The sequence below is a fragment of the Ischnura elegans genome, chromosome 2 (genome assembly GCF_921293095.1).
Source record: "Ischnura elegans chromosome 2, ioIscEleg1.1, whole genome shotgun sequence".
NCBI lineage: Eukaryota > Metazoa > Arthropoda > Insecta > Odonata > Coenagrionidae > Ischnura > Ischnura elegans.
The window spans coordinates 88,786,450-88,810,124 of NC_060247.1; the positions used below are offsets into that span (position 1 = coordinate 88,786,450).

Below are 23,675 nucleotides of genomic sequence, written 5' to 3' on the forward strand. Positions count from 1 at the left end.
TAATAGGCTTGCATAGGATACTCTAATAATTATTATAGCAATTAAAATAATTACCATGAGGGAAATCAATAGCCTATTCTTGATTTTCCCACATTTCTTAGCATTGTCTAAAGCTATGCATAGACCTTCTCATCCGATATCTTTGAGTTTTTCGGCTCAACTCGTTATTACCTGGGAACCGTTAGATAAAAAATATATATATAAATATAACAATATATATTCGTCTAAGGCAATAAGCGTTGTTGAAGTGATAGAATGGCAACGATGGTATATTGATGCACCTTAAGACTCGAGAACTATTTAATGGGATACAATACCATCTTTAACATGTGTGACTTAAAATATGAAGAGTTTTTATATTCTTCACGAATCGGATCATATTGGTGACGCACTTTCTTAAGAAGGGATTTAGCAATTAATATACATATTTTAATGCGTTGGAATATTTAATTAAATAAAATGTATATTAATGCTCGTCATACTCAAGGTGACAAGGACATTTCCTTCTCCTAACAATAGGTTCTTTCCTTTGATTATTAAGCGCTAACCAGTCTGATCCTCTTAGTCACGACGCCTCTCTCAAAGATTCACGCGTGCTCTGATGAATGAAACTTATAAAATACTAAAGAGATCTCCTTGTGAGAGAATTGACACATTTTAATGCGATTTTAGTCTTACCTCTCCCGTTATTAATCTTTCGGCCTAAGACAACGTCATTAACACGCAGCCGTAGCGAGGAAACGTGGTCTTAATTAAAAATGGCTACACTGCCGCGTCGTCCGCTCCAATATCTCCTAGTGCTTAAGACGAGGACGACCCACTTCCCACTCTGACCTCATGCTGAGATCTTAAAAGGATCACTCCTTCTCGAACGCACTTTTTCCTCAACGCAGTACTTCCTCATCCACACGTTACCCAGCGAGACACTTGTAGGGATAGTGGTGGGGCCTTAGTATTACTCCAAAGCATGCAGAAAAATCTAGTTTGAAATCTGGAATGATAATTCTCGACAGTACCTGGAAACTAACGCATTTAAACTTCCTCTTAAAATCGTTTTAGATAGGAGCACCGATGTCCTATTATCATCACCATCACTTGTCAACAATCCTGACATTGGCTATGTGCAACTTTCAATTCCTCTCTCCTTTCCATTAGCCTTTTCATAGCGACGTATTTCTTCTCTTTCACTTCCTTAATAACCTGTCCTATGTAACTCACACGAGTCCGTCCCTTGCCCTTCTTCCCTTCCACCTGTCCTTCCATGATTGTCTTCATCATTCTATCAATGTCATAATATACGATGCATAATCGCTTAAAAAATCATTAGCTAAGCTTTCTAAAATAAAATGCTTCCTTTAAAAAAATTCCCCCATAAAGACTCCGCAATACACATGACAAAAAGATGGTAATGATATTTGATAAATAATTGTATATATTTTGTAAGCGTCTGAGCAACTACTGTACGAAACAACAACTACTGTACGAAATGTTCTCTTTAGAACATTTCGTACAGTAGTTGTTGTATTTTCTTTTCAATCTCAAATATGAGAAGATCGTTTTCCTGTCAGACCCTTGTGCCAGGCAAACAAAGCCTGGATCCGCCCCTTTACTGATGTGTTTACTTTAAGTATTCCTTTCATTTAAATGATGACATTTATACCTGCACAGAATTAAATGATGATGGAAGAAAATTTCATACGAACGTATAAGAAACAAAATATTTATCAAGCTACTCTACCATTGAAAATGAATTGAAAAAACTCGGTGTTAGGATAGAGAAATTTAATGTAATTGGCACCAAAAAATTATGATAAATTTTATCCCGACGATAATAAAAACGTGAAAAAATTGTGCATATTCATCAGGATAGTATTAGAATACTTTTTGACAGTATTTTTAATCCCAGCTTAAAAATAAACCTCTTTAAAAAGCCTCTTTACCTACCTAGTTTATGATCTTAAAGAAACTTCTTAACTCTTTGGAGGAATGAAAAAGGGAAAACTCTGCTCTTCTATACCCTATCTTTTAAAACTGCCAGAATTTATTAAAGATAACTTTCTGCTCAAAAAGACCTTTTTGCCGCAATAAATCATGTATATGACATGAGATTAGAATTAAAAATACCCAAATTCTCCTCATTACTTTCAAAAATTCTATGGTTAAATTACCTATTTGAATTTGCTTCACTGAAATAACGGAAAGTAACTTATTTCAATAAAAATAACGAGAGAGGTTGGCATATGGGCCAAGAAAACCAATTTCATGAATACATTATTTTAAAACTGTCAAAAACGGTACAAAACCTATGACCCATTATTTCCCAATATTTTACCAAAAATTATACCTCAGAAGACATTGTAACAAAGCAAAAATAAACACTATGGGATATTTTAAATATTCGATTTCAAGGTTTTTTGATGGAGATGAATCGAAACATGACACATTTTCGCGTATAAGGTGGTTTCCTATTATTTTTTTATTGCCTAAATCGAAAGGTTATTACTCCTGGAGTACACATTTCACGCTTTTAGGTTTTTAAATGACGATATCTATTTTTCGCTATTAAATGAAAACTGAACATTTTCAAGCGCGCGAAAACGCGAGGGCTAAGTATGAATGCTGGGAAAAGCCCGTGTGACGTCATTCTGGTTCCCGCTGTCTCCGTGCGAGGTGACCTTTGGGGCGAGGTTATGTGCACCACTACGATGGAGGCTGCTAGCAGGTAGAAAAGTACCCTGCTATATAGAATCTAGGTCCCTGTGACGTCACGTGGAGTGGCATCGCATGGGCGCCAATCTGGCCTTTTTCGAAAGCGGTTAAAATTGACCATTGTCATTGGTCTAAACTGGGATTTCTAAAACCAAATAATTTTTATATTATGAATGCACTAATGGTGGGTAACGAATCGCAATCAATGCCTTTCATTTTCTTTGATGAAGGAAACTACTCTGTTTCCTTTGCATGTACACTGACACTGATTGGAAGAAATTGTGCGTAGAATCGGGAATTGTTTTTAATATTTGAAATAATGTAATACAAGAATGATTTTGATCGTACAAACTGGGCTAAGTTTTATCTTATTAATTCATAGTGTCATCAATGGGGATCATGTTGGTGCGGTGGCTAGAGTGTTGGATTACCATTCTGTAATTTCGCGTTTAAAACCGAGCGATGGTGTAGATTTTTGATAGGCTGCCCGATCTCTGCTTGAATGAGATGTGAGGGCACTTCAAGCATTGCAATCCGTCTGTAGGATGGGACATTAAGCCGTGGTCCCTTTGGTCCCATTTTTAAGAGGTTGCTAATGCCCACGCCGGGGTTTTTCTCCACCCTCCCTCCGGAATTGCGCTAGTAACCCAAGATGCCGGTCGCCTCCTCAGAATACCACAGCTATTTATGGCTTCAAGATAAGCAATTGAAAATGGCATTTCCGTTTATTGAATTAATGTGTATCATAAAACATCTTCATCAAACTGTCTCTTTGGGGGAGAGGCAGCTAAAAACTTCCCTGAAATACTGAAATTGGCTCCGAACTGAGGTGCATTTCAATTGAAAAAACACCTCAGAAATAGCGATTTTCTGACCAGTTTAATTGCTGGGCGAGTAAGATATTTGAAAAAAAAACCTTTGAGTCCTTAGAAGAGAACTTTGGCTTTTAGGAAAAAATCTGACAACAATTTTTTGATATGATGGGATAAGAATTTCACAGCAAGTGAAGAAGAAGGGGCAAGAATAAGAGTCAAGAGCATGAAATGATAGCATGAAACAGATACGTTCTTTGCCTGAAATAGAGAAAGGTAAATTCTGAAGGGATCATTTGGGTCTCCTTTTCTCTTTTCCAATAATCTCCCCTACCAACTGAATCGAAAAAAAAACTTAGTAGATATCAGATAGATAGCTTTAAACTCAACCAATCTCCTTGCTGGGGGACATCTTTAGGCACAAATAGTCGGTCACCCACTGGCAGCGCCGAAGGCGCATACGGTAAAAACTGTACCGATGAGTCAATCTCACCTCAACCAGTCAGACAGAATTACAAAAAAAAGGTGACGTGCGCATATGTTCTTTTGTCGTCTGTAGTGTTGTTTGCGTGAAGGAGAAGCTCAAATACTAAAATTGTAGTACAAGAACAAAAATATAATAGCACTTTATTTATTTTCTCCTTTTTTATTTCTTTTTGATTAATTTTTAAATGATTAACTATTGATATTTTTAAATGCATTATTATTATTTTAATATTCTTTTGTGGTTACAGTTTTTGCTATTTCTCTTAACACTTTCTTTTTATATAGCAAGATAACGATATCGATAGATAAATGATTTGACCAATAAATACTAAATAAACCTGTAATTTGAAGAAGGTTAAGACACATGAAAGACTCATAGACGAGTGGCTTGGTGAGGCAGTGTGTATGTAGTTAGGACACTTGGGTCGTAGTCCCATAAGTCTATAAGTAGTGTATTACCTGCGCCCTTCAGCCTGGACTTAAAGTTAATAATTAAATGGGAGACGAAATCATATATGGAGGGAAGTTTATGAGCTGCTCTGACATGTTTAATATTTGATAATTTGCTAATGTTTAGGAGAGAACGGAGGGATTTGTTTTGGAATGATTCTAATTTTCTATGGATTGTTTTGTCTTTTGCAACGGGAACTGTGCAAAAGTGGATTAGTTGTGGTAGAGAGACAAGAAATAGCTTGACATGCTACAATTCCTTTCGCAAGGTGATATTTTGAATGGGGCTTACATGTGAGTTTGCCATCAAGAATGACGCCGAGAAATTTGTGCGTTGTGGCTCTTGGTATATTTTTGTTGTTGATGTGTGCAGATGTTAGCGGAATAAATTTCTTGCGTTGAGAGAAGTGTAAATGTGTACTTTTTGTAACGTTGATTTTAATTTTCCATGTTTATGTTTTTGTCCACTCGTGTAGTCGTTTTTAGTGAGTGTTCAGTTTTTTTATGCGTGTATCTCCTGTTTAAGATGCAGCTACGATAGCTGTGTAGCTGTGCGACATGTAAATGGTCGTGTGTGGTGTGCATGGCATGTCATTTACGCAAAGAGTGAATAGCAGCCATGAAAAGCATGACCTTATGTGTACTGAGCCAGTAGGGTGGAAGGCTGGCCAAGGTAGGGAAGCTAGGAAGGTTGGTGCGGTTGTGCCATCAAACACGGGAAAAACAGGCATCTACCGGCACTGTCCGCTAAAACCAAAAATTACATATATTTTGAATGAAATCATAACTGTTTTACTCGTGCTTTAGTTTTTTGAGTATAAAAGGTAGAATAGGGCATAAAATTATCCCATGAAAAAGTATGAGCCATGTAACGGCGAATATGCCGCCAGGTCGGAAGAGGTTCAACCATCACCACTGACGAAAAGGTATTCGGCGCTAACTTCGACAGCTGTAGTAGTTGATTGCTACGTACAAAGCAAGATAAAACTCCCAAGCCAAGGCAGTAGAATGATTTATCAACTTTACAAACAATATTCTTGCATTAGTTTAATGATTGCGTCTCCTGTCGGAAGATTTTTGAAACTACTGGGCTCGACCGCTTAGCCACCTGAACTGCTCAACTCGACTCGACATTCGTAATGGTACTTGAAGCACTCGAGTCGAGTACCAACTCCTCGACTCGAATTTTCAATTACTCGCACATCCCTAATAAAAGCGTTAAAATATTAAAGAATATAATAATAATAAAGTAATTATCAAATAGTTCTGAATTACCCTGAAAATTTCAGATTGATGGCTACTCGCGAAGTGGGTTAAAATTTAGTTGCAAGATTTGACCCGGACAAGATGGCAAACAACAAAGCGAGTTTAGAAAACGTTATCAAATGGGAGTCAAAGAATGGTACAAAATATTAGATGGGGGAGAATGGTCGACCTGGACGGCCGAGAAGGGTTGAAGATGCGTGGGAAGCAAAGATGGAGAGCACGCCTCAAACTATCCATCCTCTACTAGTCTCGGAGGTGGGCGGATCGAACTGCAGGTTTGAAACCCGTCCAGGGTGGATTAGCCTGCCATGAGTAGTCTCTGAATTAGTCTAGTTGTTTTATGCGAATGACTGTGAAAGGGGACCGAGAGGTTAGTCTTTTCCCGCATGCTTTGATTCGAGCCTTGCGAAGTACGGTCGCGCGTGACGTCGCCAGTCCCTCTTTGCCGCGTGCTGGAAGATTTATCGCCTGCGCGTCGGTCCTTTTGCAGAGAAATTAGGCGACTGCTGTTCCACCCCTTTCCGGCCTGACAGTGAGGGCAAGAGGTGGAAGAACTCGGGAGTACATTGAATTGCGTGGGGACACATCACGGTGGGTAAGGGGCTGAAAGGAAAAGCGAGGGGTGGTTGAGGGATTGGGACAATGCTGAGGGATGCTGGTAGGGGGAGGTGTGCGGAAGGGGAGGGAGGAAAAGATTTGTGGACGAAAGGAGAGGGATAAACGGAGGACGCAACTGATTTACGAGTCGGAATTAATTCGGTGGGAGAAGAACGGAGTGATTCTTGCCCATTGTACTCATAGAGTGTGGAATCGTCGACTCGTAGAATGATTATGTGGGAGGAGCCGAGCGAATGAGAGACAAGGGCTGCCTCGTCGTGTAGCTAAAAGGCTACCGATGAACGCCTCGTTGAATACCAGTGCTTGGACTCTTCGCGTCCAGGAAAACCTCATTTGTACTCGCTGCATGCGGTCTCCTGGAGCGATTCTATTTTGATGATTTATGAATAATGATTTATTTACTCCTACATTTTGATGTTGCAGCCGATAATTACAAAGATCAGGCGCTTTAGGTGGTCTCCAAGGTCAGAAGACCAGAATTGAGCCACCATGAAATAACTAAAATGTATACCAAATAAATAATGCAGTAAATATTATACAAGTGCTTTAGAGAAATAACATAAAAAATTGAATGTTCTATCCTTTCCTCTTAGGCTTATCTACTTCAATGTAATTATCTACTAAAAACGTATGCAGCAGAGGGGAAAACGGTGTATTATACGCCAAAGTTCTCTCAAATAATGTGAGAACTATAGTAAATTCTTCGCAATAATAGTTTTATTCAGATGTTGAATTGATTATAAAAATTCACTGCAGTGATACGCATATTTAAAATTTTATGCTTTAAATAGTTGTTAGTTTTAATGTTAAACCTATTTAAAAACTTTGCGATGAATATCACGAATCTATAAGCATGCAACGCATTGTAACGCAAGTAGTCGCGTGGCGTCTACCAGACACGTAAAAAAACAAAATATCAAAATCAATTCCACATGTGACAAAATATAAAATCATATTGTTGACTATTTCAGAAGCATAAAATAATAGGATACAAGGAATATGAGTTTCCTAATTATTAAAATACTTTGTGGGCAAAGAATAGAAATGGCTTGGCGACTAGTAGATCACGTGATATAGTGGCGTCACGCGACCAACGTTGGGTCAAGGCAGAGTGGCTTAGCTCTTCCGAGAAAAACCTCATTCGCACTAGATACCTTTAGTCGCCTGGCATCCGGCAAGTTTCTATGCGGATAATTTTAAATGTATAAAAAATATGCGTGCAAATTCATATGAGTAAAAGGCATTTTAAGGGAAAGTTTTGGGGCCGTGCACTCACACCGGAAATCGCAATTTAACTGTAGACTTCGGTGGATGGAAGGTAGAGTTGCAACGCAAAAAAAATCTTCTCCATTCAACCATTCTCTCATTCTCAATTTTCCGTCCACTTTTCATGAGTTGTTAAAGTTGATGGCATGTTACCGATAGGCATTATTTCATAAAAAAAAGAAACCTCGATTTAATTCACTGACTCATGAACTTTATATACATGTTTTATATTCACGATCACCCAATTTCAAAAGAATAAGATATACTATCCAACAAACCGGGTTGTCGTGCCACATTCCCCACTCATTACGTGGAACGCTCGTCCTAAATGCCGCTGACAGAATTCCTTTATGCCACGTGAATCCGTTCTGGACGGCCGGGTGACACCCTGCCCTCTTGTGGGGAAAATAAACACCGAACAAATGAATGGCAGGGGCGAAAGCCAAAATGACATAACGAGTTCAACTGTTAGCGTTATTAAAATTGTGTTTCATTATCCAGTTCAGAGAGAACTTTTCACTTAAGATAGAAGCTGCTCAAAGAATGTAAACAGCAGAGAATAACTCGAGGCCCGCAATAAAGGAGGAGGGGTAAATGAAGAGCGGTAACTCGCTAGGATTGATTTCGTGGCGTCATCAACTTACCGAGCCACAAGAGTTAATTTCGTCAACGTTTTGCCACTAATAGCCCGAGAGGTAGGTGCGAGACCGAAAAATGGAAAAATGTGCGTGTCTTTATCTCCCAAACTCTATTACAAGTACAATTGACACCAAGAAAATTTTCAGAAAGAGGCCATGCGGAAGGATACTGAGTAGGGCGGCATGCGGGTGATAGAGGGAGAGGAGAGGGAAGATTTGAGGACGAAAGAGAAGCGAAAAGTAGAGGATACAAAAGATATAAGAGATTCAATTAATAATGTGGGAGAAGAACGGAGTGACTCTTGCCCTTAGTCTCATAGAGAATGGAATCTTCATTATTGAATGATTGTGTGGGGGGAAATGACCGAAACACAATGGTAGTCTCGTCATGTTGCTAAAAGGTTACCAATGGGAAACCACCTCGTTGACTGTTGGGGCACGGACTCAACGTTTCCAGGAAAACCTCGACCGTGCTAGCCGCATTCAGGCACCTGACACGGTGTTAGGGGAAAAGAGCTGAGTGTATGCTGGGGCTATTTCAATCATTTCAGTATCATCCTCGCGTAGGCGGAATAGCAATTATTTGTAGAACTGTCAATTTTCACCATATTTCAGCTTCAAAATTGCTTAAGCCTAAACGGTTTAAAAAATCCATTTTAATTCATAAAAATTTGCCAAAAGATGATCATAATAAATCTCATGCCAAATTCTGGAATATCAGCAATGACTGGTCATTAGGGTTATAACTTTTTTGTAACCCCATGTTCCTGTCCTATAATTTGATGAAAATCTGTTAAAAACTAAAGAAAAAGACATTATTTCGATTTAGTTTTTGAAAAAGGTCACCCCCAACCTAAACAAACTATTTTTACAATAATACATGTAAGGTGAAAAAATCATTTTGTAGCAGTTTTTTATTTAAATTAATAAATTAAATTATAACGATGAAATTTTATAACACTCATGTAGTAACACACATCTGTCCAGTAGCTAGTAAGGGTGACGTCCGGGGGGTCAGGACCGATCCCCCTCCCCCCACCGAAATATTGAAAAACCATGAATTGACAAATGAGGTTATTTCGACTACAAAAGGTGTGAAAAGTAGTATTAAACCCCCTACATAGTACCCTGTTTTTCAAAAATTCCCCCCCCTGGTTTTGGACCCCCCCGAGCGTAATTCATAGCTACTCCACTGGATCTGCCCAACTGTAAGAAACAAATCTACAAGTTTTGAGTAGCGAGGTTGTTTTTTCTGGTAAAAGAATAAATGACAAAAGAGCTAGTATTGCTTGGGAATTCCACCTGGCATTACTTAAATTAGGAGTGTTCTGAAACTTTACTTTGGGAAATCTTCCAGTTTCTTAAAAAAAAAAACGGAAAACCCGAATTAAATGATATAGAAATTTCATATCATCACGTCATCCTGCTGACTCAATAATCTCTTCTTTACCATCGTTGAAATTCATTTTTAGCTGTTCATAGTTACGTATTTACAAGTTCTAGAATAAATGGATATTATCTGTTGGGAGATGTCTTGTTTTCTCCAATTTCATTATTCTTTACTAAGCGAAGAACTCAATCAAGAACATGGTGCTGACAGGCAATGAATTGTGGCTTTTCCAGTTTATTTTCTGCAAACACTGAATAGCAACTAGATTCTTTCTTCCAGTACCCACATTTGTAGTGTTGGCTACAACCATCTTAACACTTTTCCATAGATTTTTCCATTTGTTTCGATTCCATTTTCCATTATTTTTTTCAAATAAATAATTTTTCCAACTGTAGCGTTTCCTTCATTTATTACAACAGTTTCCTCAATAGTGGATCTGTATATACCCGATTGTGAAGGCATATCCACATTAATCACATCCTGAAATAGCTGTTTACAAACTGCTGATGCTTTGCTGGTCGATAAATTTAAAGATTTTACTAATTTTGTTGAGTTGTGGTTCTGCTGTAATTCTTACATATGCTTGTTGATTTTTCTTCTTCGGACTCCTCATATTTAATCTCAGTCACTGATACACAAGTTGATATTATAGTTGCAGTTGCTGTTGATGAAGTAGATGCCAAAGGCATTTTTCTTCTTTTGGATTGATGGATAGATTCATTACTTGCTGCCTTTTCAGCAGATTACCCTACTTTTCCTTTACTCTCAATCTGTAGATGATATAACTTTCTGTCCTCACTGCACAGTCATTCACCATTTTCTTTTGTTATGTCAGATACTTCACTCATTGAATAGTATTTTCCTCACTTTACACATTCATCATATCTTTTAGCACATTTTCTAGTTTTGATTGTACTACTTGATTTGATAAAGTAAGGGAATTTTAACTTCTATAGCCACAAACTTGTAACTTCTTTCATTATCTCTTTCACTCGTTCCTCCCTTCCTGTGATTTATGGTCCAAGGGTTAGATAGCGTCCAACAACTTGAATTTTCAGTAGTACCCTGCTATTCTTTTCCAGTGACTGTTCTTTTAGTGGAACAGTTCATCTTTTCCCATGTGGATCATGAAACTGAGTAAGAATCTTTTCCCAGATCTTCTTGTTCCTTTCAATAGTAGTTGCACTTATCTAATGATACATTATTATTTCAAATTGCAGTTGGAGACTTGGAACAAATTAATAAGAAATTAAGAATAAGAATTAATAAGACGAGCAAAAACTTATGCAGTTATATACTTAAAAATTGGAGAATGTTCTAGAACTTTCTGGACACTTCATTTAAGTAATACAAAGTTCAATACTGTCATAGAAGACTTCAGAGAGAATTACAAACACACAGAATACTCTATAGAGTTCCATCTTACCGATTAAGATCTTTGGTGAACGTTTGAAAGCACTCTATAAAGAATTGGGATATATCTTGTATATGACGGAAATTCTAATTAGTAATTTCTTGTTGGGGGTGACTTTTTTAAAAAATAGAACAAAACTAAGACTTCTAACATTATTTTTGGGCAAAAGTTCGTCCTTTTGTGGCACAGTAAATCAAATTTAGTACAAAAATTCATAACCCTACCGGTCATTCTTAGCATTTTTATTTTTTAGAGGGATTTCCAATTTTTATCTTCCAGTTATATCTTTGTAAAAAGGATGAAATAAGTACATCAAATTTAATCATCAAAACAAATTCAATTTTGTGGCTAAAAATGTTTACAAATAATTTCAAGCATCCTGAATGGATCATTTTGAATAAGAACTTTGAAGGTGAAGTGAGTAAGGAAATACATCTTTTATCTTGATGCTAACACAGGCATAGGATGAGATTCAATATTTTATATTAGGTAAAAGAAAGCCAATTCCTTGAAGTTTCTTTTCATAGAAAGTAGTAGATTTAAGGTTGCATTAAAAATGAATGCACCAAATCACAAATGTGGTGCATTCAGACTTTCATGGCGACTCAATCAGCAGACTTCAAAAAAACTGGAGCAATGGAAATCATGATATGGTGACTTAAAATTAATTTCTTACAAATCAATACGAAATATTAAAAAATCGTCATAGGTATTTGGAGCAAGTCCATATTTCAGCCAGAGTAAATGAAGAGAATATTAGGTTTCTCATTTTGAATAACACTTTAAAGTATAGTCTGCATGTTAGTATTACTCGCTACAATGTTCGTAAGAGAAAATTAGAAAATTATTTCGTTTGAATTTTTTTTTAATCGCCGAAGGAGATTAACAAAATAAAATTAAAAAATAACTGGTAAAATAATATAACATAATAACATAAAAGTAACAAAAAAAATTGGTTCTGGATTGTAAAGTTTTAACATTGAATATTAAGCAGTTTCACCATATATTAGAAAAAAGAATACAACGAATCTTATCTTGTAAAAGTAATTCATAATATCAAAAGAGAGGATTTTTTTGTCAAATATTTTTTGGATTTTCGTTAGTTAAAAAATTTTCAGCGATCTAGTTTAAAAAGGGATCAATACCTCTTTTTGCAAAGTAGCATTTTTTATTTATATAATCTGGATTAAAGAATTGAATTCGTTTTCTTTCATACTCAGGTGATAAAAAAGCACTTACTCAAAATTCAATGAATTATGTACCTATGTACCTTTACCCAATGATGCATGCAAAAGCACCTCGACACGGAAAACCGTTCCTACCACTCTATTTCACTGCTAGACGTATACACTTCCACTGGTGAGGTAGATTGTACGCAGCTTGATAGCTGCATAATTTATGGCCGAACTGCTTTATCATAGAGATTGCAAAACTTCAAGAGAGAAAACTCAGTAGAACAAACGGGAAAAACTCTTCACACCGTACCTAAACGGAGCTCAAAGCAGATATTCGAGCTATACTAAAGTCAAATAATAATAAATATTCATCAACGAAAACGCTGCATCCAATTGATTTCATTAACAATAAAGCAAAATTAAAATGTCTATATTTAGCAAGAGATATCACCAGCAAAACAATTTGTATGATATGAGATGTTACTTTTAAAACCAAATTATACGCAATTTAAGAATCCTTTTTATTATATAGTTGAATAGGATTATTATTGTATCATATTTTTTCATAGTGTATTCTCATCTATGATTAATAACGAAATGTTCGATTATAAACTAATTATTTTTAAACAACCGACTCACTTTTTTACTATTTGCTATTGTTTGGCAATAGAAATTATTTTTAAATTTATAACGACTGATAGATTCAGGTAAATAAATACCTAAGTCCCTCTTTTTAATGCGCCCCTTTTACGAGTACATAACACCGATGATGTAATTTTTGGCCATATTTTAGCATTTATAGCAAGTCTTATACTAAGCTATTTCAATTATATAGACGTTAAAAATACTATCTATGTTTGATAATTTTTTAAATAATGAAAACTTTGGAATAAAAATCTACTCCAATTCCATAAAGAACTTAGAAATCAATAAAATTTCCTGCTAAATTTGTTCCTTAATATTAAGGCACTATTTAAAAAACTGCAAGTGATGCAAATTTGATTGAACTTATCGTTTGGAGCAAGCTTTTTCGCAAATTGGCTCACGCAAATATTTTCTTTGCATGTCTGGTCAAGAAAACAAAAGCTGAGGCTCGATTTTACGCGTCAATTTAAGATTAATTATCATTATATCCCATCTAGTCTGCCACGAGCACATACCTTCGTAAAAAACGGGACAGGCAGTCGATAAACCCTTTAATTTAATTAAGCTGGAGTATGTGGAAGCCAAACTCAGTAGTAATTCCCGGTCGTTATTTTGTATGTTCCCTTTTCCTGAGGGCATTATTTTTACAGCCGGAAAGTGTTGCAAACTATATTGATCTTATCGATTGCAGCTCAATTTTTTCGCCAATTCACTCATCCAATTTTTTTTGCATCAAGATTCTAGTAAGCAAAAGCTGATGCATGATTTTGCGCTTCAAATCAAGATTACTTATCATTATATCCCATCTTATATGTCAAGAGCATGTGCCTTCGTAAAAAAAGAAGGATAGGCAGCCAATAAACCCTTTAATTTAATCAATCTGGAGAGTGGGGAAGCAAAACTCAGTATTAACACCCGGTTGTAAAACCTTCCGGGAGGAAGTCAAGATGGAGAAGAGTGGGTACTGGAAGACGGTCACGTTTGAGGACAGTCCCCGGGAGGTAATGGGGCGAAAGTATTAGTGGCGCTGAGCGAACGCGGGACCGTGGAGAGAGATACGGTGGTAATTGTCCGGCCGAAGAGGCCATCAAATCCCCTTTTACCCACACCGCATTAGAGAAGAACGTGTCACATCCCTGCCCGCCGTAGGCATTCTACGACATAGGAGAGCGGAGTGAAGAGCTGTCTCAAACCAATCATCGGATTGACGACTTATGTTATTGGTGGCATATTAAAATAAGTAACCTACCTCCTAATACCTACTCTTTCAATTTTCCCCTGTTTTAAAGTCATCGCATCATTGAAGAAATTTTTGGCCCCTTTTTCACATTCCCAGCACGTCTTGCATTCTCCCATTATTATATAAAAATACATATAATATCAAATTTGCTCCCATATTTACACGTTGCGATCCTTTTTCAGCTAATATTCATACAATGCTCAAGACATAAATCCGCATCTACTTATAATAATTACTCCTTGATGCATAATTACAATATTTCTTGAGTCGTATTTATTTCGCGAACTATTTTTAGCGCAGAATCTACTATGGTTATAAAATGAAAGGAGCCTCAGTCGTTTTTACTGAAAAATTTGCTGTTTCTCTGACAGTTTATTTACCTACTTAGTCTCCTTGATAATATGGAAATTAAATACAGTAACGCACGTTACTATTGAACGATATATTTATGTTATCGAATGAATTGACTTGCAATAACTCATATATTTTTGATGAATGTATTTATTTCCCACAAAAATTCTCTCCCCAGCTAACTCTTGGTTTTGGGAGAAGTTTGTTTGCGTTGCAGATTAACTTAGCAACTCCTGTATTTGTGAACTTTTCCCTCTAGTTATAGAGAGATATTGAGTACTGATAGTGCACTTTTTCATGGGCCATGATTTATTGTACCACTTAAAGGATATTACATGTAAATCATATTTATTTAATTCACCAAAATAGGGCAAAAGATGTGTGTATTACGGCTTTCGAATTCCGATACTAACTCCATCAGGTGTTCAACCAGAAGGATGGGTTGCATTGGTACGGGTAGAGCTCACCTCATACATGGCCACAAGAGTGTGAATGTCACCGATTGAGGATAGGGGGAACATATTCCTTCCCTGACCCACTTCGCATTTCTAGGATTTCATTCATATCCGAGTATCCGAAGGCTTCACCAGGGATATTCGCGTTCAAGAACAGAGACGTTGAAAATGACTGTCCAATAATTAAAGCTTAAATTAGTTTTAAAAAATTCTTTCAAGAGGCTTGCATAGTTTAATTTTCTTCTCTAGATAATTCCATTTCATTAAGTTCAGTCAAATAATTCCCTTTATAAGTTCTACTAGATACGTACTGGAAAATTCCTATAACTCGTGGGGCAGTTTTAGGATGAAAATCTTTCCGAGAAATTGTTTTTATTCGAAAACCTCAGATCATATTTAGTAAAAGTACCAATTTCTTTCTCTCTAAATACTATGCTCACAAAAGATATTGATCAAAATGCAGACTAATAATGTTATTAAGATGGGTCATCCACACGATTTCATAAATTATTAACTAAATAAGTCCTTTCTGATGACTACACGAGAAAACAAAAGCAACAGAAGGATCGACCAAGAGAGATAGGAAGGGTGAGTGAAAAATCGAAGCAGGTGGAGTGTTAGTATGATCCTCCATCCTGCCCGCTACGTTGCTATTGCCTTTCACCGTTCTTATTTCGGTAGGCGATTAGTTTTTTGCCGCGAGTTCCCCCTTAAGCCTACGCACCCGGGAAAATAGAGTCAGCTCTCGGGGCAGAGGGAAGAGAACTCTTCTTCCTCTTTTCGTATTTGCCATGTTCCCTGAGAGATAATTATGATAAAGGCAATTACAGCTAATAAGCTTTCCCTCTATTTCTCCAAAAGTCAACGGACTTACGATATTTGCCATTCGTGAGGCATCCACGAGTTCAGTTCCATTCAACAGTTTTTTATTCCTCGAGACATAACAGTACATACAATATACAAACTTAAACGAGTCTCAAAATAAGGAATATATGATATAACATCTCGTGGAGCTACTTAGGTTTTGCGCCTCTTCAGCACTACTGGGGATAAACACTGGTACGGGAGTGTTATTGGCCCGGCATTTGCTCTAAGGTCGGCGGAAAACCTGTAAAACCGCCCGCCCCCGCCGTAAGGCCACCAAGGTACAATAGACTATCATCATCATTAGTCAACAATCCTAAGATTGGTTTGACGCAGCTCTCCATTTCTCTCTCCTATCCGCTAATCTTTTCATAGCTACTTATTTCTTATCTTTTACGTCCTTTATAACTTGTCCTATATAACTCATTCGGGGCCGTCCCTTGCCCTTTTTCCCTCCCACTTGTCCTTCAACGATTGTCTTCATCAAACCATCGTGCCTCAAAATGTGGCCAACTAAGTTGTCCCTCCTTCTGCTTAATGTTTTTAGGAGGTTTCTCTTTTCTCCCACTCTTCTTAGCACTTTCTCGTTACTCACACGGTCAATCCATTTTATCTTCATCATTCTTCGGTAGCACCACATTTCGAAAGCTTCCACTCTTGACTTCTCTGCTGCTGTCAACGTCCAAGTCTCACTTCCAAAGAGAAACATACTCCATATGTAGCACCTGATGAATTGTTTCCTTACTTCTACGCTGGTATTTTCAGCTGTAAGAAGATTCTTCTTTTGGTAGAAAGCCCTCTTCGCCTGCGCTATTCTACTGTGCATTTCTTGCTCCGTCCATCGCTGGTAATTCGGCTTCCCAGGTAAGAGACCTCGTTCACCTCTTCAAGCTTATGCTTTCCTAGGTTGATGTTTGTTTTAGCCTCCTCTCTTTTGCTGCAAACTAATATTTTAGTCTTCTTTTTGTTGATTTTCAGCTGATATCTGGCCATTGTCTTTTCCATGTTTGTAGACTATACGGCCGTTAAATCTACTCGAAAAATTAATTTTCCCGGTATTTCCGAAACGCTAGGCATCAGATAATATAAATATATAAAAAATAACATACGTAATTAATACCTTATGAAATAAAATCACTTAGGACCAAAATTATAACATACACTCACAGGGATCAAAGTTAATAACAAAATAATAATAACAAATGAATATGAATGAGGTGGTATCAAAGTATGTCAGTAAATTCGGAGGGGTGCACGAGAAAATAAAGTCGGAAGTTTTGGTAAAAGCTGTTCTTTGTTAACTATGTATTATAGTTGTTGTCGCCATCCTTAGAGGGAATAAAATAAAGCTGTGAGCAAAAGAAGAGGTGCACTCTATCTTTATGCTGCGCGATTCGAATAAAAAGCGGGATCATAGTTGAGGAACGGGAATGATGGGAGAAGAATAGGAACTTGGAAAATTTAAGTATGACCCACAATATTCGCTCCTAACTTTAAGGCGCCTTTGCCCGCTCTTATTTCGGAGGGCGGTTAGTTTTTGCCGCGAGTAACCCCTTCAGTCGGGGCGCCCAGAAGGCAACTTTCGGGGCAAAGCAGGGAGGACCTTTCCTCTCTCTCTCTCCCGCTCGTATTTGCCACATTCTCCAAACCTCGGGCCCAACACTTCTCACGGTGATTGAAACTGCTTTGCGGTTTCCTTTTGAAGCGCTGGCGTCGTCTCTTTTCGCTTTTGAGTTTCCGTGCGGGAAATACGGAGAGATGGAGGGGGATTGGGGCGTTCGAAATATTACACAGACTTGGTCTGGTCGTAGTCAAAAACGGCAAGTGAAGTTCCGAGCGTGGGATCAAAACATAAGCCTCCTGCAATTTCTTTCCGGCCGAATACAAGAGAATTTTTCTTGATAGAGTGAGAAGAGGAGGCGAAAAAAAATCGCGGATCCGCGCCACAAAGACACGAACAGCGTTTCGCTCGACATTGCTGGCGTGATAATGTTGCAGAGAACATCATCAGGAAAAGGAACGCATAAACTTTTCATTGTGACACGCGTTAAAAATGGCACATCAATGGATAGATTATAAACGCATCATGCACCATCAGATGAAAAACAGCTTACTCTTTTTCAGTTTAATCTTAGCAGATATTAGATAATGAAGTAAAGTTGAAACTTCAAAGCTGATGGTGCTGAGGTTGTATGGAAGTAAGAAAATTTTTAAATGCACTGCTTCAAAATTATTAGGAGAGCATATGCATCAACCGTATCTATCTTATTCATGTAACATATTATAATGCATAAAAGGCCATGTGTCGAGCTATCAAAGCAGTTGTCGAACCAGAAAGCTAGTTTAAATAAATCCCATTAGAGCTACATGCGTTTCTTATTATATATAATTAAAGTTTTTATGGTAAAACTAAAGTATCAAATAATGGATTTTTCAAGCATAGTGCTTAAAAGTAATTTTTAGCTTGTGCTGTTTGCAATTAAGAGGTATAAAATTTTACCAATTTTCCGCTTTGATACGTAAAATTTTCTCGTATGGCCCCATTTACTTCTGTGAAGATGGCATTGGACCTCTGCAGTTTGTGCCCATTGCAGACAGTTGAATTGAAATGATAACGTAAAAAAGAACATTTTTATTGTTTTTTATTCATCTGAACAATTCTATGAATATTTTTGTATTTTACCTTCAGCATGCACCCTATTACCAGAGTTACGAATCTAGCTACTTTTATGTTTTAAAATTCTTTGAGCCCATTTACCAACATCACATATCAGAACACCTCATCTAAACTTTTGCACGTGAACCTCTCTCCTTGTTTACTACATTTTCTTTGAGCACACGCATCTAATCGTACCATCATACTTCACTTCTTTAAGCTGTTCGTCTATCGATGCTCGTTTTGTCTCCCACCCCACGTTACACGCCTTTTCAGCCTTCAAGGTGAAGCCTCTTCTTGTTCTAATGAGAAAAATGGAAGTGGATGAAAAAATCAAGCAATACAAAGACGCCGGTGTGACTCCGCAATAACCAATGATCTTTCACTACACAGTGAGGAAATGGGATTGTATTCATAACTGCGCATTGCCTCGATTTTTTACTGCGAGAACTGTATTTCTGCGTTCCTTTGGAGCTAACCACTGTGGTACCTGATGAGAGCGTCAGGGCATAAAAGTGAAGCCAGCCGAAGCCTGTTGACTGAAGCGACCGAAGTGACCGGCTGCAGTGGAAGCAGGATAAAGTAATCGCCTTCCAAACCGAAGGTCGCGCGTTCGAGTCCCTTTGTACTTTGTACATGTACTTTTAACTATTATATGCAATTTAAACCCCGACTTAAAAGCCAATAGCACTGTGTTTGGTTGTTTGGCAATATTATTTAAAAAGTTATCCGCAGTATTAGCTGTGTTTTCTGCAAGTGTTTGCTTAAAATAAAAAGTCAAAGTTGACCTATAGAGTTGTAACAGGCTGCATCTAGTGGAATCCTAACGTATTTTAAGTGAAAATTCAATAGAAATTTCCAATCACAGATAATTTATGGAAAAATGGTAAACGATATACATTTCAATAGTAAATTATTCTCTTATCTGAAACAAACGAAGAATTCGGAGGGTAATTTGCCGCTATGAACTTCATCACGTATGTATATAATTATTTTCTTTTACAAGGCATTCAAAATAGGTACAATTTTTAGTCACGCATCCAACGATTTTTTCGCATATGCATGGAAATGAGATCTTAGTGTCGTATTTGCATAAAATATTGAGTTCTCGTCGCCATAATTACCATAAAGGCAAAATTTATATATTATTTCTGCTTCGTCCGAGGTAGAACAATATGAGGGAATCCTGGCTTTACTTGCCCACAAGGGGAGTTGTAGACAAATATCTGATAGCTCTTGACTAGTGGTTTCTTTTACAATCATTCGGGATGAGTTATTTAGCTTTGGACAAAATTAATTTACTGAATTAAGCAAAATTATGGTATTATTAACTAAAACAATCAAAGCAAAAACTTAAGTCCTGTGGATGCTCAAATAAAGGAGCAAAAAGTTGACGCGATCCTTTCTAAATGACCGAATCTCAATCACTAATCTACATCTTCATCGACGAGGTAGCGTGTAAGCCACCACCAGGGTGTCTGGCATGGGTGATTCCACATTAGGCACGCGGCACTCTTCCTAGCTATAATTAGATTCACGGTCTTTCCCCGGACACTAGCTAAGCAATCAGGACAACGACACGGTTAGGCCAGAAACTAGGAGACTTCAAAAGACATTAACATGCTACCACATAAATAAAACTTTTATTTAGTGATAGAAAAATGAAAAGTGAGCGTTGAAATTGATTCATACAGAAGTTATAAAATGCCAAAAAAATTTATGCAGATAGCATTTGCAAATATAGTGTGTTACTACACATGATGATTTTATATTACCTAGCGCGAGTGAGGCTGTCCTAGAGTCATCGCAATTACTATGGTCCCTCACTGCACGTGAAGGAAACGCGACATCTTAAATCCGTCGATTCTGCAGTCTTTTATCCTAAAATTATTCATGTGATCGTTTCTACAATAACAATTAGGCTCTCTCAACACAGCTCGAACATCAGGCACAACGTAAACCTCATCCCTAATATTCACGTCTGATGCCCTCTCCAGAAACCTCCATGCGACCAATAATAATAGTGCTGACGTTGGTAGCCCAGAGACTGCAGGACGTCTCTGTAATGTAGGATGTTTCTTACCCTGGTGAATTGCTCCTACATATGAACGGAAACCGCGGAAAATTTTCAAAGAGGGTGGGGAGGGGGGAGTAAGAGAGACGTAGGGATTCGCTGTGGAGAGGGTTGTGAAGGGGGCGTTCAATTTGTTTTTGTTTGTATTCCATCAGACGGTGAGCAAATCTCTCCCAATCCCTCTAAACACCTCTCTCCCCCTCCCTCTCCAGGGAAATCCGCCACACCACACAGAACCCACCCACTCGCATCTGCGCACAAACGCCCTTGCCCCTTCAACTCTTTCCTTCTCTCTCTCCTGCTCTCTCTCATACTCACAAAGTCTTCTCCTTCATAGCCAAACTCATCCTTCTCCGAAAGGCTTGACCCCATGTCCTGAAGAATATGATTCCAAATGAGTGAACAGAATACTCTATTAAAATAATCGATAACATTTCCATAGAAATTAAATCATTAAATATAAAATGAATAATATATATTGATTTTTTATTATTTTACCCATGAGTTATTAAAATATATATTATAGTTTTCATAAAATATAACTCATGTTAAAATAGTTCTTGGAGTGTAGGTCAATGTATGTTATGCAAAAAAGTTTTAGCCATCGTTTCTGTTTATTTTAAACTATCATCAGGGCTTAACTTTATACATATTTATTGATATATTGATGTATTTATCAATTAATATGTACAAAGTTAAGCCCTGGTGATATTTTAAATAAACAGAAACGTTGGCTTAAACTTTTTTGCATAACATACTGTGACATACTGACCTTATGTCACGTATTTTCTCTCGTTATGTAATGACCCGAGTAGGGGATGATCACATATGTGTGGATGAGCGTGGGTATGTCTGAGTGTGTGTGTAATAGTGTGTCATGCCCCAGGCATGAGGTAAATGTGACTCACAAATGTTCAGTGTTTGGTCGGCTCGGACCGATGGTTGCCCCACCCAACAGTGAGGCCCAAGTGCAACCCCTCCTGTCCCAAAAAAACCCATCCCCTGTGTATCATCCCCCTCCAATATCACTATAAAGCGGCGGACGGAGAGAGCCTCCAGGCGAGAAATTCTAGTACGGTCGACGGGCGAGAAACGCTATCCTGATCGACGCAGAAAGGGATTGATGACGTGCCAGATTGGTCGTCATCTATCTGGGTGTGCAGAAAGAGTGCTGTTAGCGGGACGAGATTGTCTACGGAGGTAGCCAGCAGCGGAGAGCAACATTGCAGACGAGCGACAAGCAGGACCAACGCCCAGAGGTCGGGAGGAAAAGTACCCCCGATCCCACGGACATTTGGGGTCCAACGTGTCGCATCATCGACGGCTCCTACTGCTCAAGGCTCCGAGAAACCGTAAGAACGTCGCAGTCAGCGACCCGTCCCCGTGCTCGTTCACCCAGACCCGATTTAATCCCCAAACTGTGTATCCAAATTATTTGGGTATTTTCTCTCCATCCCGGTGCGCCGTATGTAATCACCAAACTGTTGACTCCTTGTCAGAAATCTAATTCAGTGTTACCACGAGAGCAGCCTAAAAACTTAATTTGGGCAAATTGTAAACTCGGCCCACGAATCCTACCAATCACAAATTGTTGCTTTTTTTTGTATTTCTTTTGGAGGGGGGGCAATCGAACCATATCATCTTGTGCACTTGTCGTTCACCCCATTCTCATCAGGGTATTTAATTTCAATAAGTGTGTGTGTATGCTATGTTCAAAGTGGAAAATATATTTTTTTTATGTTTCAAAGTACTCAATAATCGTTCGATCATTCCGTACTCGGGACCATTGATGCCCTCCCCACCCAGTAAAAAAGGTGGCGTTTTCATGTTCCGCCACAATACATAGACCTACACAACAAGAACTATTTTAACATGAATTAAACGAGGTCAAGATAAGGAAAAAATAATAAAATATAACAATTTATTAATATAAGTTTATGTTAAAAAGAAAAATATTTGGTATTAAACTCTATTACTAGCCCACACTTAATTGTGATGTGAATTTTATTCCAAAAGAATGCTACCAATAGTTAGAAGGAAGACATTTATGAGTTAATCGAATGATAGTGAGAAATCCTCGAAAAAAAGGGTTTTTCTACATCAATTTTTCTCCATAATTTGCCGGGGATCATCAGTTACTTTGGCTTAAATCATGGGGCATCAAATTGTGTGGGGAATTCATCGAAGATGGATGCTTTCCAACAAGGGTCAATCCGCCTTGTAAATAATCCCAATTATCTCCTCAATGGCATCACCCTTCATAATTAATTCCCTTGTCACTCGTCACCTCTGACCCTCACTAACCGGGGGCTCAACCCCTGCCTCTTCTTTCAGATTATCCAACAGTAAAGACGGATTCGTATATAGTTTATGCAAGCAAAAATGTATGCACAAATGACGTGAATATTTGTTGGCAATATATGACTGTAATAACATCTATACAGAAACTATCGGACCCTGTGTCACCAAAAGTAAAAATATTTTTGTTTTAATCTGCACATTGTAGTAAATTGCCTTAAATACAAAACATTACGGTTTTAACATTCACTTCTTTAATATATGATTGTAAATCATAACCATTTAAAGAGAGCAAACATACAGAAAACTACAAACATGGAAATGGCAAAATCCTCAGGTCCAGAGAAAACGAATGTCCGGCTTAAATTAGTGATACCACACATTGAAGGATGTAAAGAAACCATGTAAAGAGGAACAACCTTAATTAAAGGTACCTTAATACTTACAAACCGGGACATTGCCTACCCTTCCAAACGCACAGCGTCGCCCACCGGCCACTTCTGAGCACTTCTGATGATTTGACTCTTATAATGGTGTAATCTCTGGCACATACATTCAAGGTAATCAAATGCCATGTATTTTGAAAATTTAGAGTTAATATGAATTTGAGGAGAAAGTGAGCTGTTCGCTTCTAGCTGCACCATCTACCTATAAAATTGTTATCCCCGAGATAACTCACTCTACTCCAACACGCATTTTTCTCCTGGTCGACTATTTGTCTATATACCATCATGCATGATATATGATTGATATAATTTTTATCCTCCCTAGAAAATCATTCATTTCATTGAAATTCAACTTAACTATGCATCGCCATGACTTTGTTTCGAGATCATATTTACCGCATCCGGCCAAATAAATGAAATGG

The 23,675-nt window shown here is 37.7% G+C and overlaps 1 long non-coding RNA gene across 3 annotated transcripts in view; it reads right to left on the reverse strand.

Moving 5' to 3' along the window:
* Positions 1–23,675, reverse strand: part of LOC124154136 — a 628,788-nt gene that overhangs the window by 206,283 nt on the left and 398,830 nt on the right. The window lies entirely within an intron of this gene.